A 13,364-nucleotide genomic window follows, 5' to 3' on the forward strand; every position below is an offset into this window, starting at 1 on the left:
TGCTCTTTGGTATATCGTGTATGGGGGATTAACAATGTAATGTGAAAAGTGAAACAATAAAGTTTTAAAAGATAAGGGAAATAATATCTTCAGAATGTTGAGGTAGACAAATTTCTTAAACAGGACATTAAAAGAGAGCACTAGCCAAGTTGGAAAGTTTTAATGATTTAGATATACAAAATTGATATCTGTTACAAGACATCTTTGACAAAGTGAAAAAACAACTTTTAATTCTGTGAAGTCGAAAATACATAAAGAATTCCTAAATATTAATAAGAAATGACTGAATATTTAATTAAGATATTTGAACCTCCTACTTGCAAATGTATATCAAGATGGCCAATAATATCTATGAACAGATATCCACCCTTTTCTTGCAAATGCAAAATATAACAACAAAATACTATTACTCATTCATTAAAATTATTATTGTGAGAAAGACTCTCAATACTGAGTTCTGTTGAGTATCTATTATATGCCACTAGTGTTACTTCAATGGATACTACCAATTTTGAAATCTGTTTTTGTATCTATTACAATTGCCTACTCTACTTCTACATATTTGTACATACCAAATATAATCGTGTACATACATCCACCAGAATACATGTATATAGATAGTCATAAGACCATTTAAAATGAAAACAAGTATCTGCTAACAGTGAGATGGGTAATAAATTATAGCTCATGTGTAGAATTCAGTTTTAGACACCATAAAAAATGAATGAACTGATGTTGCATTCAACATAGAGTAACCTAACATTGTTGAATGAAGGAAACAGAAACAAAACAATATGTATTATATGTATATATGTATTCCTACATAAAATTCAAAAACAGATAAAACTAGCTGGAAGTCAAGATACAGGTTACCTTTAAGGTGGAGAGTAGAGGTAGTGATTGGGAAAAGCATTGGAGAGAAGTTCATTGAGTGTTGGTAATCCTCTATCTTCTGACCTGGGTTGTGGTTACACGGGTGTGTTTAACTTATGATAACTCATTAAGCTAAACCAATATAGTTTGTATATATTCCTCTATGTGTGTAGTACTTAAACTTTAAAAGATTATTAATAAAATAGCTGAGGGCATAAGTTCGAACTGCTTGGGTTAGAATTCCACAAGTTTCTAACTGTGACTTTGGGTAAGATATTAACAGTGTGCTTTCCTGTTTTCTCACTTTTTTTTTTTATGATAATAATATATGGATTGTATTTTTGGGGTGTGGAGTGTGAAGGAACAAGTGAATTGGTACACACAAAATGCCTAAATGAAAATCTGGCACACACAGGAGACTAATGAAAATGAGCTGGCATCGCATCACTGCCAGCTCTATATATTGGTGGTTAACAACTGTAAAAGTACTTTAAATTAACCCTTCCTCCTGGTATTCACACATTTGGATAATCCCCTTTCATTGAGTGTGGATGGAACTGACAAGCTTCTAATCTATAGAATATGGCAAAGGTGATGGGATGTCACTCCCATGATTATGTTTCATAAAATTGTAACTTCCATCATGCTGGCAGAATCAATTGACCTTTTTTTTCCTGACTTTGATGGAGCAAGCTGCCATGTGGAGAGGCTTAATAGCAAGGAACTGAGGACAGCCTCTGGTCAACAACTAGCAATATACTCAAAAACCCACAAAGAACTGAATATTGCCAATGACCTCACAAACTTAGAAGCAGATCTTTCCCCAGTTGAGTCTCAGATGAGACCCCAACCATAGCCTTGTGAGAGACATTGAAGCAGAGAGCCCAGCTGGGCTGTCCCTCATTTCCTGACCCTTAGTAACAGTGAGACAGTAAGCATGTGTTATATTAAGCCTCTAAGTTTGTGATACTAACACAACTAACATGACAAAATCTGGATTCAAGCCTCTCTTGGGAATTATAGTGCCTAAGTTTTGTGATAACTATTTTCATTAAAATTTACGGGAACACTTTTTCTTAATTCTGAGTTTGTAACTTTATTTTAAAGCATTGAGTTTGCCTATTATTTTTCAACCACGACAAAGTGGGACATCAGTTTTCCCAAAGATTTAATTACAAATAACCATAAATGAAATGATTTTGTGCCCACTTACCTTCTATCAATATAACTGTTTAATGAGTTGTTTTCCATCAGTTGCAAGTCAACTACCAGAGAGAAAGCAATGGCTTAAATAGGACCACTCCAAAACAAATTAGTAATATCTTGTTTTCCTTTTGTTGACTGGTGCCCCTGGACTGAAAAACGGCATTGGCTCTTTCACAGTTTAATTTGAAGGTCATAAATTAAAATGCCAATATGGACAGGCAAATATCACAAATGAAGCAACTGATAGTGAACAGTGGGAAGCAGTGGAGACCATGGTAAACTGGAAATGCAGTCAACGTTCCAAAACATTTAAGTTTGTTATTTTAAAGCACCAAAGAGCAAACTTGGGCCATACACAACACACATACAGGTTGTCAGTTTCTGGTCTCTGCTTTAGTGACACAGAAATAATATCACTAGACATTGTGATTCCATGAGGCCCAAGGTGGTCTCAGAGTCGAGAAGAATTTCTGATTCATGCTTCCTAGGATAGAAGAATTCCTTTCAAATACTCATAAACATGAAACCTGGCCATAGTCAGAGACTGCAGTCAAAAGCAGGGGGTATGAGGAGGTTCTACAAATTTTATTATTTACAGGACAAATGTACAAACAGAAGGGAGGGTGATAAGCTAATATTAGTCATCAACTCTCTGCCTGTGACACATGCTCTTTATCTTCTAATTTATCACTAATTTTAACATACCATCAAATGATTTTAGACACACTTATATTTCCATGTGCATGTTAAAATGTAATTGTTTGGTTAACTTTGCATTTCCCACACCAGACTGTGAGCTTCTACTCAAGGGCAGGGCACTTGTGTTATTGCTTCTGGAAGACTGACACCAACACAGAACTCATGACAGAGAAGGCACTTATCAGCAGGATAAATAAATGAGCAATTGAACAACTGTATCTTTCTGAAACTAAGACCTCTATGTATAAAATAAGGGTGTGTGTATGTGTATGGTGATTTCTAAGTTCAACAGTAACTATAAAACCCCATGGTACCTAAAAATCACACTTCTACAGAGAGTAATGTTTTCATTCAATCTCATCATTGATTTATTCAAATTGAATTAAGATGTCAGCCTAGGCTGGGCTCGGTGGCTCACACCTATAATCCTAGCACTTTGGGAGACCAAGGTGGGTGGATCACTTGAGGTCAGGAGTTCAAGGCCAGCCTGGCCAATATGGTGAAACGTCATCTCTACTAAAAATGCAAAAGTTAGCCAGGCATGGTGGCACGCGCCTGTAATCCCTGGACGACAGAGTGAGACTCTGTCTCAAAAAAAAACAAAAAACAAAAATGTCAACCTAAATTGTGTGCAGGACAATTTTAGCCTTAAAACAGAAATGATGTTTTTGCAAAGTAACAAATTAAATGAATATTAATGTTAAAATTTTTTTAAAAAACATCTTATTTATAGTTTTGTTTCCTCCATTAATTAATTAGAACATTTGATACTCAAATTTTTTTGTAGATATCAGAAGCTGGATTTCTACTTTCTTCTGATTTTCACCAGGCCAATTCCTTTTTTGCTTGGGTTTTTTGTTTGTTTGTTTGGAATTTACTGCACATCTATTACCATTATAGAGTATTTTTAAGTTTACGTAGAAAATTTAGCAGATCAAACTTAGGTGAAGAAAGTAAACAGTCAGTGACCCTCTAGAAAAGATTGAATGGGCTATTAAGAAGGCCTTTTCTTCCTATATCTCAGAAACCTTTTATATTACACAGAAAGCTTGGCTCCCTGGGCTAAGATAAATGTTCACATTTTAATGCAAAACTTTCAGAGTAATTCAGGTTTATTAACCCAATCTTGCAGCACCACTACAGATGGCCTAAGAGCTGGCAGAGTCTGTCAGGGAAGAAGGGGGAGGGACACATGCAGTGCGACTGACAAACTCGGTGGTTCTGTGCAGCTGTGCATTATACTTTCAGTCCTAATTATGTCCTAGGGGGCAATGCTTTCTGTTCAGCAGAAGAAAATCTCAGGGCCAAAGAAAATAAGACTATGTACTAAAAGATTCTGCCCATAAGACTGAAAGTGTGGTTGAGAATTCATAAACACAACTTTTTTGGTTGTTGTTCAGTACTGTCACAGTTGCTAGAAGTAGGAAGTAATGATTTGTATTTAAAATAGGTAAGGAGTAGATATCACTGTGTATCACTGTGTTTCTGATGCCTTCTTGCCTAGATGCATTTTTATTTGGTGTTGTAGCAGGGTGGCTGGGAAATAATATCTCAACATGCTATAGAATTGAGGAAGTTTTAATTTTTTTATTTTCATGAATCGATAATATCAGTATGTTTATTTATGAAATACCTATTGAGTATCTACTTTGGGCTGGCAACTATAGTAAGAACAAGAAGCAAATGTTTTCTGTCCTCAAGAGCTTTCTGTCTGTTTAGAACATAAACAAGAAAACAGTTAGTTTGTAAAGTAGTATGTCCCAGATTTTAACCAAATGAATTTCTTAGGAACTTTGGCCAGAGAGTTTCTGTGGTATCATGGGTTGGAAAATTAAATGGCAATGAGACAAGAATTGAATAGCAATGCAGCAATAGAGGCCGAAAGTTCTGTGGAGACAAAAGTGACTCTATCATGGACGCTAATCCACCAGTTGACTTCTGATTGGCTCTAGCCCCATGAATGTCTCCTGGTTTCTGTTTTATTTTCTGCCCCTAGTGCAAGAACATGTACTCCCACTTTTAGATCAAAGCAACCATGACATTATCACATAAATTAGAGGCTGTGACGCACACAGCATTCTTGCTGGTTTTGGAGGGTTGCCTTTAACTGTTTTGCTGGAACACATAGGACCCTTTCCTTATGCCTTGGGTTTGGGAGGAACAGCGAGGAGATCTACCTGTCTTGAGGCTGCCTAAGACCATGCTTCTGCCTATAAGCACCCCTAATAAATCACCCAATACTGACAAACTGGATGTGCCTGCCTCCTTCTTGGATTTCGGGGCTCCATTGGCATTTGGGGACTGCTTTGTATACATGGCCCTTTTACAGAATAAACACATTTACATATCTCCTTAGAGGCTTGGCTATAAATGAAAAAAAGAAATAACGAGGCAATTCCTGAAGATTTCCTTAGATGGGGTTAGGGAGCATATTAAATTTTTGTTGTTATTGTTTTTAATGAAAAAATGTACTAGCAATGAGGGAGAGATGAAAAGTACAGACAGTGAGATAAAAATCTACAAAGTGAGATCTTAAGGGGTATTTTAAGGAGGACTAGAAAAAGATGGTTTACGTGTGTGGGAGGATGGTCCCTAGAGCAAAGGGATATCTCTCTTCCGATGTAACTGTTCAAGAGGTAAAAAAAGGTAGATGCACATGCCCAGTGTTTTAAAAATGTAAGGGTAGGAAGAATATGAGTTACTTAATAACTTCTATTTTCCTCGTGATGGATGAAATTTTCTTTTCCTGGTGGTGAAGGATGAGAAAACAGTGTTGTTCTTGGAGGCAGAGAAAGATGGTGAAATAGAAAGCTTCGCCAATCATGCTCCCCATAAAGACACCAAGTGAACAACTACACAGAAAAAAAAAATAAATAAATAAAACAAAAACACCTTCATAAGAACCAAAAATCAGGTGAGCACTCACAGTACCTGGTTTTAACTTCATATTGCTGAAAGAGGCACTGGCATTGAAGAGAAAGGAAAAATAGTCCTGAACCACAGATGCCACCCGTCCCCCAACCCCAGGAGCAGCAGTGTGTTGCATAGAGCATCTCTGGGGACTGGGAGAGGGAGAACACAGCAATTGTGGGGCACTGAATTCAGAAAAGAATTCAGTGTCCTGTTAGAGCAGAAAAGAAAGCCAGACCAAATTCAGCTGATGCCTGCACAGAGAGAGAGCATTTAAACCAGCCCCAGCCAGAAGAGAGTTGCAGATCTCATTGGTTTGAACTTGAGTAAATGCAAACCTAGCCACCAAGGGCTACAGCACTCTGTGTCTCCAAATAAATGTGAAAGGCAGTCTAGGCCATAAGGACTACAAGTCTTTAGATGATTTCTAGTGCTGAACTAGGCTGAGAGGCAGTGGACTGAGTGGGCACACAAAATACTGAGACACCCATCTGGGGCAGCCAAGGGAATGCTGGCATCACACCTCTCCTAACGCCAGGCTGCACAGCTCAAGATTCCAAAAGAGACCCCTTCCTTTCACTTTAGGAGAGTAGAGGGCAGAGTGGTAAGGATTTTGTCTTGCTTCTAGGACACCAGCTCAGCTACAGTAGGATAAGGCACCAGTCAGTCATGAGACCCCTGTTTGAGGCCCTACCTCCCAGATGACATTTCTAGACACACGCTGGACCAGAAGGGAACCTGCTGCCTTGAAGGAAAGGACCCCATCCTGGCAGCATTCATCAATGCTCGCTGAAGAGCCCTTGGGCTCTGAATAAACAGCAGCAATACCCAGGTCCTACACTGAGGGCCTTGTATGGGTCTCTGAGACTTACTGGCTTCAGGTGAGACTCAGCACATTACCAGCTGTGGTGGTTACAGGGCAAAATTCCTTCTGCTTGAGAAAAGCAGAGGGAAAAGTAAAGGGGACTTTGTCTTACAGCTTAGCTACCAATACAGCCACAGGGAGGTAGAGCACCAAGCAGTCTCTTGCAGTCACCAATTTCAGGGCTTGACTCTTGGATGGCATTTCTGGACCAGCCCTAGGCCAGAGGTGAGTCCACTTCCTGGAAGACTGAGTCGCAGGCCATGCAGCACTTGTGACAAGCTGACTTAAGAGAACTTGAGCCTTAAGGGAACATCGGTGGTAGTCTGACAGTATTCCTTGTGCCCTGGGGTGGTAGTAGCTACGAGGCTCCTCTGCCTGTGGAAAGGGAGGGAAGAGTGGAAAGAACTATGTCTTATAGCTCAGCCTGCAATTCAGTTCAGCTGCAGCATAATAGAACACCAAGTAGACTTTTAAGGTTTTTTGACTGTAGTCCGTAAGTTCCAGATGGCACTTCTGGACCCACCCAGGTCTTAGGGGACCTTGCTACCCTGAAGGGCAGGACACAGGCCTAGCTGGCTTTACCACCTGCTATTTGTAGAGCCCCAAGGCCTTTAGCGAACATAGGTAGTAGACAGGGAGTAGTTACAGTAGGCCTTGGGCAAGACCTAGTGCTATGCTGGCTTCAATTCTGACCCAATATAGCCAAAGTAGTGGTGGACACAGTAGTGCTCATGTCAGTTCACCCCCAGCTTTAGGTGACTCAGAACAGACAGAAGCACTCTGTATGTCTGGGAGAAGGTAAGAGAAGAGAACAAGAGTTTCTGCCTGGTAATCCAGAGAATTCTCCCAGATCTGGTCAAAGACCATCTACAAGTCTACAAGAACCACAATGTTACTGGGCTCGTGGTGCTTCCTAAACCAGATACAGTTTATATCACAACGCCCAAGTCCTTTCAGATATTCAGAAAGCCTTCCCAAGAAGGAAGGATACAAATAAGCCCAAACAGTAAAGACTAAAATAAATACATAATTCTTTAATAGTCAAACCCTGAAGAACATCTACTAGCATTGACACCATCCAGGAAAACATTACCTCACCAAATGAACTAATCTATAGTTCACTGGAAGGAATGTGAGACCAATCCTGGAGAAACAGAGATATGTGGCCCTTCAAACAGAGAATTCAAAATAGCTGTGTTGAGGAAATTTAAAAAAATTCATGATAGCACAGAGAAGAAATTCAGAATTATGTCAGATACATTTAATGAAGAGATTGAAATAAATTAAAAAGAATAAAGCAGAAATTTCAGAACTGAAAAATACAGTTGGAAAACTGAATAATGCATCATAGTCCTTTAATAGTAGAATGGATCAAGCAGAAAAAGGAATTAGTGAGTTCAATGACAGGCTATTTGAAAATACACAGTCAGAGCAGACAAAAGAAAAAAGAATAAAAAACAATGAAGCATGCCTACAGGATCTAGAAAATAACCTCAACAGGCCAAAACTAAGAGTTATTGGCCTTAAAGAGAAGTTAGAGAAAGAGATAGGGGTAGAAAATTTATTCTAGGGGAAAATAATGGAGAACTTCCCAAACCTAGAAAAAATATCAATATCCAAATATAAGAAGGTTATAGAACACCAAGCAGATTTAACCCAAAGAAGGCTACCCCAAGGCATTTAATAGTCAAACTCTTAAAGGCCAAGGATAAAGAAAGGATCCTAAAGTCAGCAAGAGAAAAGAAACAAATACAATACAATGGAGCTTCCCTGGCTCCCCTGCTCCAAGTCTCGCAGCAGACTTTTCAGTGGAAACCTTACAAGCTAGGAGAGAATGGCATAACATGTTTAAAGCACTGAAGGAAAAATATTTTACTGTAGAATAGTATATCTGGCAATAAATATCCTTCAAACATGAGGGAGAAATAAAGGCTTTTCCAGACAAACAAAAGCTGTGTGATTTTGCCAATGCCAGATCTGTCCTGCAAGAAATGCTAAATGGAGTGCTTCGACAGAAAGAAAAGGACATTAATGAGCAATAAATAATCACCTGAAGGTAAAAAAAAAAAAAAAAAAAAAAACCTTACTTGTAATAGTGAGCACATAGACATAGAATATTATAACACTGGAACCGTGGTATGTAAACTACTCTTACCTTAAGTAGAAAGAATAAATGATGAACCCAATCAAAAATAATAACTACAACAACTTTTAAAGACATAGTACAATAAGATATAAACAACACAAAGTTAAAGAATGGGCATGAAGTTAAAGCATGGAGTTTTTAATTAGCTTTCTTTTTGCTTTTTTGTTTATGCAAATAGTGTTAAGTTGTTGTCAGGTTAAAATTATGGATTATAAGATGATATTTGCAAGCCTCATGACAATAAATGCACAAAAAATAAAAAGGGATAAATCGAATTATATCACCACAGAAAATCACCTTCACTAGAGGTAGACAGGAAGTAAATAAAGAAGAAAGACCATATAATGACCAGGAAACAAATGACAAAATGGCAGAAGTAAGTCCTTACTTATCAATGATAACATTGAATGTAAACGGACTAAATTCTCCAACCAAAAGATACAGACTGGCTGAATGAATGAATAAACAAGACCAACTGATCTGTTGTCTACAAGAAACACATTTCACCCATAAAGACACACACTGACTGAAAATAAAGAAATGGAAAAAGACATTCCATACCAGTGGAAATCAAAAAAGAGCAGGAGTCACTATACTTATATCAGACAAAATAGATTTCAAGACAAAAATCTATAAAAAGAGAAGAAGAAGGTCACTATATAATGATAAAGGGGTCAATTTGGCAAGAGGATATAGCAATTTTAAATAGACAGGAACCTAACACTGGAGCACCTAGATATAGAAAGAAAATATTACTTAGAGCTAAAAGGAGAGACGGGCACCAATACAATAATAGCTGGGAAATTCAACACCCGACTTTTAGCATTGGACAGATCTTCCAGACAGAAATTCAACAAAGAAACATTGGACTTAATTGGTACTATAGACCAAATTCCTTCTGCTTGAGAAAAGCAGAACATTTCTTCTAAGAGCTATAGAAAACACATTTTTTCCCTCAACACAAAGATCATTTTCAAGGATAGAACATAGGTTACAAAACAAGTCTTAAAACATTTGAAGAAATTGAAATAATATCAAGTATCTTCTCTGACCACAATGGAATAAAACTAGAAATTAATAAGAAGAATTTTGGAAAGTATACAAATACACAGAAATAAAACAATATGCTGCTGAATTACCAGTGTGTCAATGAAGCAATTAAGAAGAAACTTAAACATTTATTGAAACAATTATAATGAAAACACAACATACAAAAACCTATGGGCTACAACAAAAGCAGTACCTCTTAAGAGGAGAAGTTTATAGCTATAAATACGTACATCAAAAAGGAGGAAAAACTTCAAATGAACAATCTAATGATGCATCTTAAAAAGCTAGAAAACCAAGAGCAAACCAAATCCTAAATTAATAGAAGAAAAAATAATAAATATCAGAACAGAAATCAATGAATTGAAATTTTAAAAAATGCAAAAGAGGAATGAAACAAAAGTTTGTTTTTGAAAAGTTAAACATAATTGACAAACATTAGGTAGACTAAATAAGATAAAAGAGAGAGAAGATCCAAATAAAATCAGAAATTAAAAGAAGATATTACAACCAATGCTGCAGAGATTCAGAGATTATTAGTGGCAACTCTGAGCAACTACATGTCAATAAATTTTAAAATCTAGGACACACTTTTACATACATATAATGTACAAAGATTGAATCATAAAGAAACTCAAAACCTGAACAGACTAATAAAAGTAACACAATTCAAGCCATAATAAAAAGTCTCCCACTAAAGAAAAGCATGAGACCCGGTGGCTTCACTGCTGAATTTTACCAAGCATTTAAAGAAAAATTAATACCAATCTTACTCGAACTGTTCTGAAAAATAGAAGAGGAAATACTTCCAAATTCATTATTTGAGGCCAGTATTACCCTGATACCAAAATCAGACAAAGATACATGAAAAAAAGAAAACTACAGGCCAATATCTCTGATGAATACTAATGCAAAAATCCTGAACAAAATACCGGCAAATAGAATTCAACAATACACTAGAAAGATCATTCATCATGACCAAGAGGGATTTATCTCTGGATAACTATGGGTCACATTCTGTTGATATGAAGTGTCACACTGATAATTTGCATTTGTCAATCAAATCAACTATCCTTGATAGGATAAAACACATATAATCATTTCAACTGATGCTGAAAAAGCACTTGATAAAATTCAACATCCCTTCGTAAAAACTGTCACAAAACTGGGGATAGAAGGAACATACCTCAACATAATAAAAGTCACATATGACAGATCCACAGTTAATAGTATCATACTGAATGGGGAAAAATTGACAGCCTTCCTCTAAGATCTGGAATGCAAAAAGGATGCTCACTGTCATTACTATTATTCAACATAGTACTGGAAGTGCTAGCTGTAGCAGTCAGACAAGAGAAAGATATAATGGGCATCCATATTGGAAAGGAAGAAGTCGAATTATGCTTGTTTGCAGATGATATGACCATATATTTGGAAAAATCTAAAGACTCTACAGGAAAACTATTAGAACTGATGAACAAATTCAGTGAAGTTGCAGGATACAAAATCAATATACAGAATTAGTAGCATTTCTATATGCCAACAGTGAACAATGTGAAAAAGAAATTTTAAAAAGTAATCCCATTTATAGTAGCCACACATAAAATTAAATACATGGGAATTAACCAAAGTAATGAAAGATCTCTATAATGAAAACTATAAAACATTGATGAAGAAAATGAAGGAGGCACCCAAAAATAGAAAAATATTGTATGTTCATGGATTGGAAGAATCAGTATTGTTAAAATGTCCATATTACCCAAAGTAATCTACAGATTCAATGTAATCCCTATCAAAATACCAATGGAATTCTTTACAGCAATAAAAATAGAAATCCTAACATTTATATGGAACCACAAAAGACCTAGAATACCCAAAGCCATCCTAAGCAAAAAGAACAAAACTGAAGAAATCACATTACCTGACTTCAAATTATACCCCAGAAATATAGTAACTAAAACAGCATGGTACTGGCATAAAAATAGACACATAGACCAATGGAACAGAATGTAGAATCTGTAAACAAATCCACACACCTGCAGTGAATTCATTTTTGACAAAGGTTCCAGAAACATACATCAGGGAAAAGACAGACTCTTCAATAAATGGTAGCAGGAAAACTGGATATCCCTATACAAAAGAATGAAACTAGATCTCTATCTCACACCACATACAAAAATCAAATCAAAATGGATAAATACATAAATCTAAGACCTCAAACTATGAAACTAGTGTAAGAAAACATTGGATAAACTCCCCATGACACTGTTTTGGACAAAGATTTCACGAGCAATAACCCACAAGCACAGGCACCCAAAGAAAAAATGGACAAATAGGATCACATCAAGTTAAAAACTTCTGCCCATCAAAGAACACAATCAACAAAATAAAGAGACAATCCACAGAATGGGAGAAAATATTTGCAAACTACCCATCTGACAAGGGATTAATAACCAGAATACATAAGGAACTCAAACAACTCTATAGGAAAAAGTAAAATAATCTGGTCAGAAAATGGGCAAAAACTTGAATAGACATTTTCCAAAATATGAGATACAAATGGTAGACTTATGAAAAGGTGCTCAACATCACTGATCATCAGAGAAGTAAAAATCAAAGCTACAGTGAGATATCATTTCACTCCAGTTAAAATGGCTTATATCCAAAAGACAGGCAATAACAAATGCTGGTGAGGATGTGGAGAAATGGGAACTCTTGTGCACTGCTGAAGGGAAAGTCAATTAGTAAAACTACTATGGAGAAAAGTTTAGAGGTTCCTCAAAACATCAAAAATTGAGCTACCATGTGATCCACCAATCACACTTCTGGGTATATACCCAAAAGGAAGGAAATCTTTTGATATATCAAAGAGATATCTGCACTCCTATGTTTGCACTACTGTTTACAATAGCTAAGATTTGGAAGCAACGTAAGTGTCCATCAACAGATAAATGGATTAAAAAAAGTGTTGTACATATGCATGATGCAGTACTATTCAACCATGAAGAAAAGAATGAGATCCATTCATTTGCAACAACATGGATGAAACTGGAGATCATGATGTTAAGTGAAATAAACCAGGCACAGAAAGACAAATATCACATGTCTCACTTATTTGTCCAATCTAAACATCAAAACAATTGAACTCATGGATATAGAGTACAAGGATAATTACTAGAGGCTGGGAAAGGTAGTGGGGGTCTGGGTGGAGGTGGGGATAGTAGATACAAAAAAATAGAGTAAATAAAACCTACTATTTAATAGCACAATAGGGTGACTATAGTCAAAAATGAATTAATGGCACATTTTAAAATAACTTAAAGAGTATAATTGGATTGTTTGTCACTCAGAGGACAAATGCTTGAGAGGACAGATACACCATTCCCCATGATGTGCTTATTTCACATTGCATGCTTGTACCAAAACATCTCATGTACCCTATAAATATATACACCTACTATGTACCGACAAAATTTCTTTTTAAAAAGAGAACAAAATATAGTGTTGGTTTAACTGAAGATTTGGAGAAAGGATAAAAGGTTTAGAACACTGCAGACATACATAACTAGAAAAAAAGCGAAAGTGTGCTGAACAAGGCAGAAACACCAGATGACAACT

Source organism: Macaca nemestrina, chromosome 5 (assembly GCF_043159975.1).
Source record: "Macaca nemestrina isolate mMacNem1 chromosome 5, mMacNem.hap1, whole genome shotgun sequence".
Taxonomy (NCBI): Eukaryota; Metazoa; Chordata; class Mammalia; order Primates; family Cercopithecidae; genus Macaca; species Macaca nemestrina.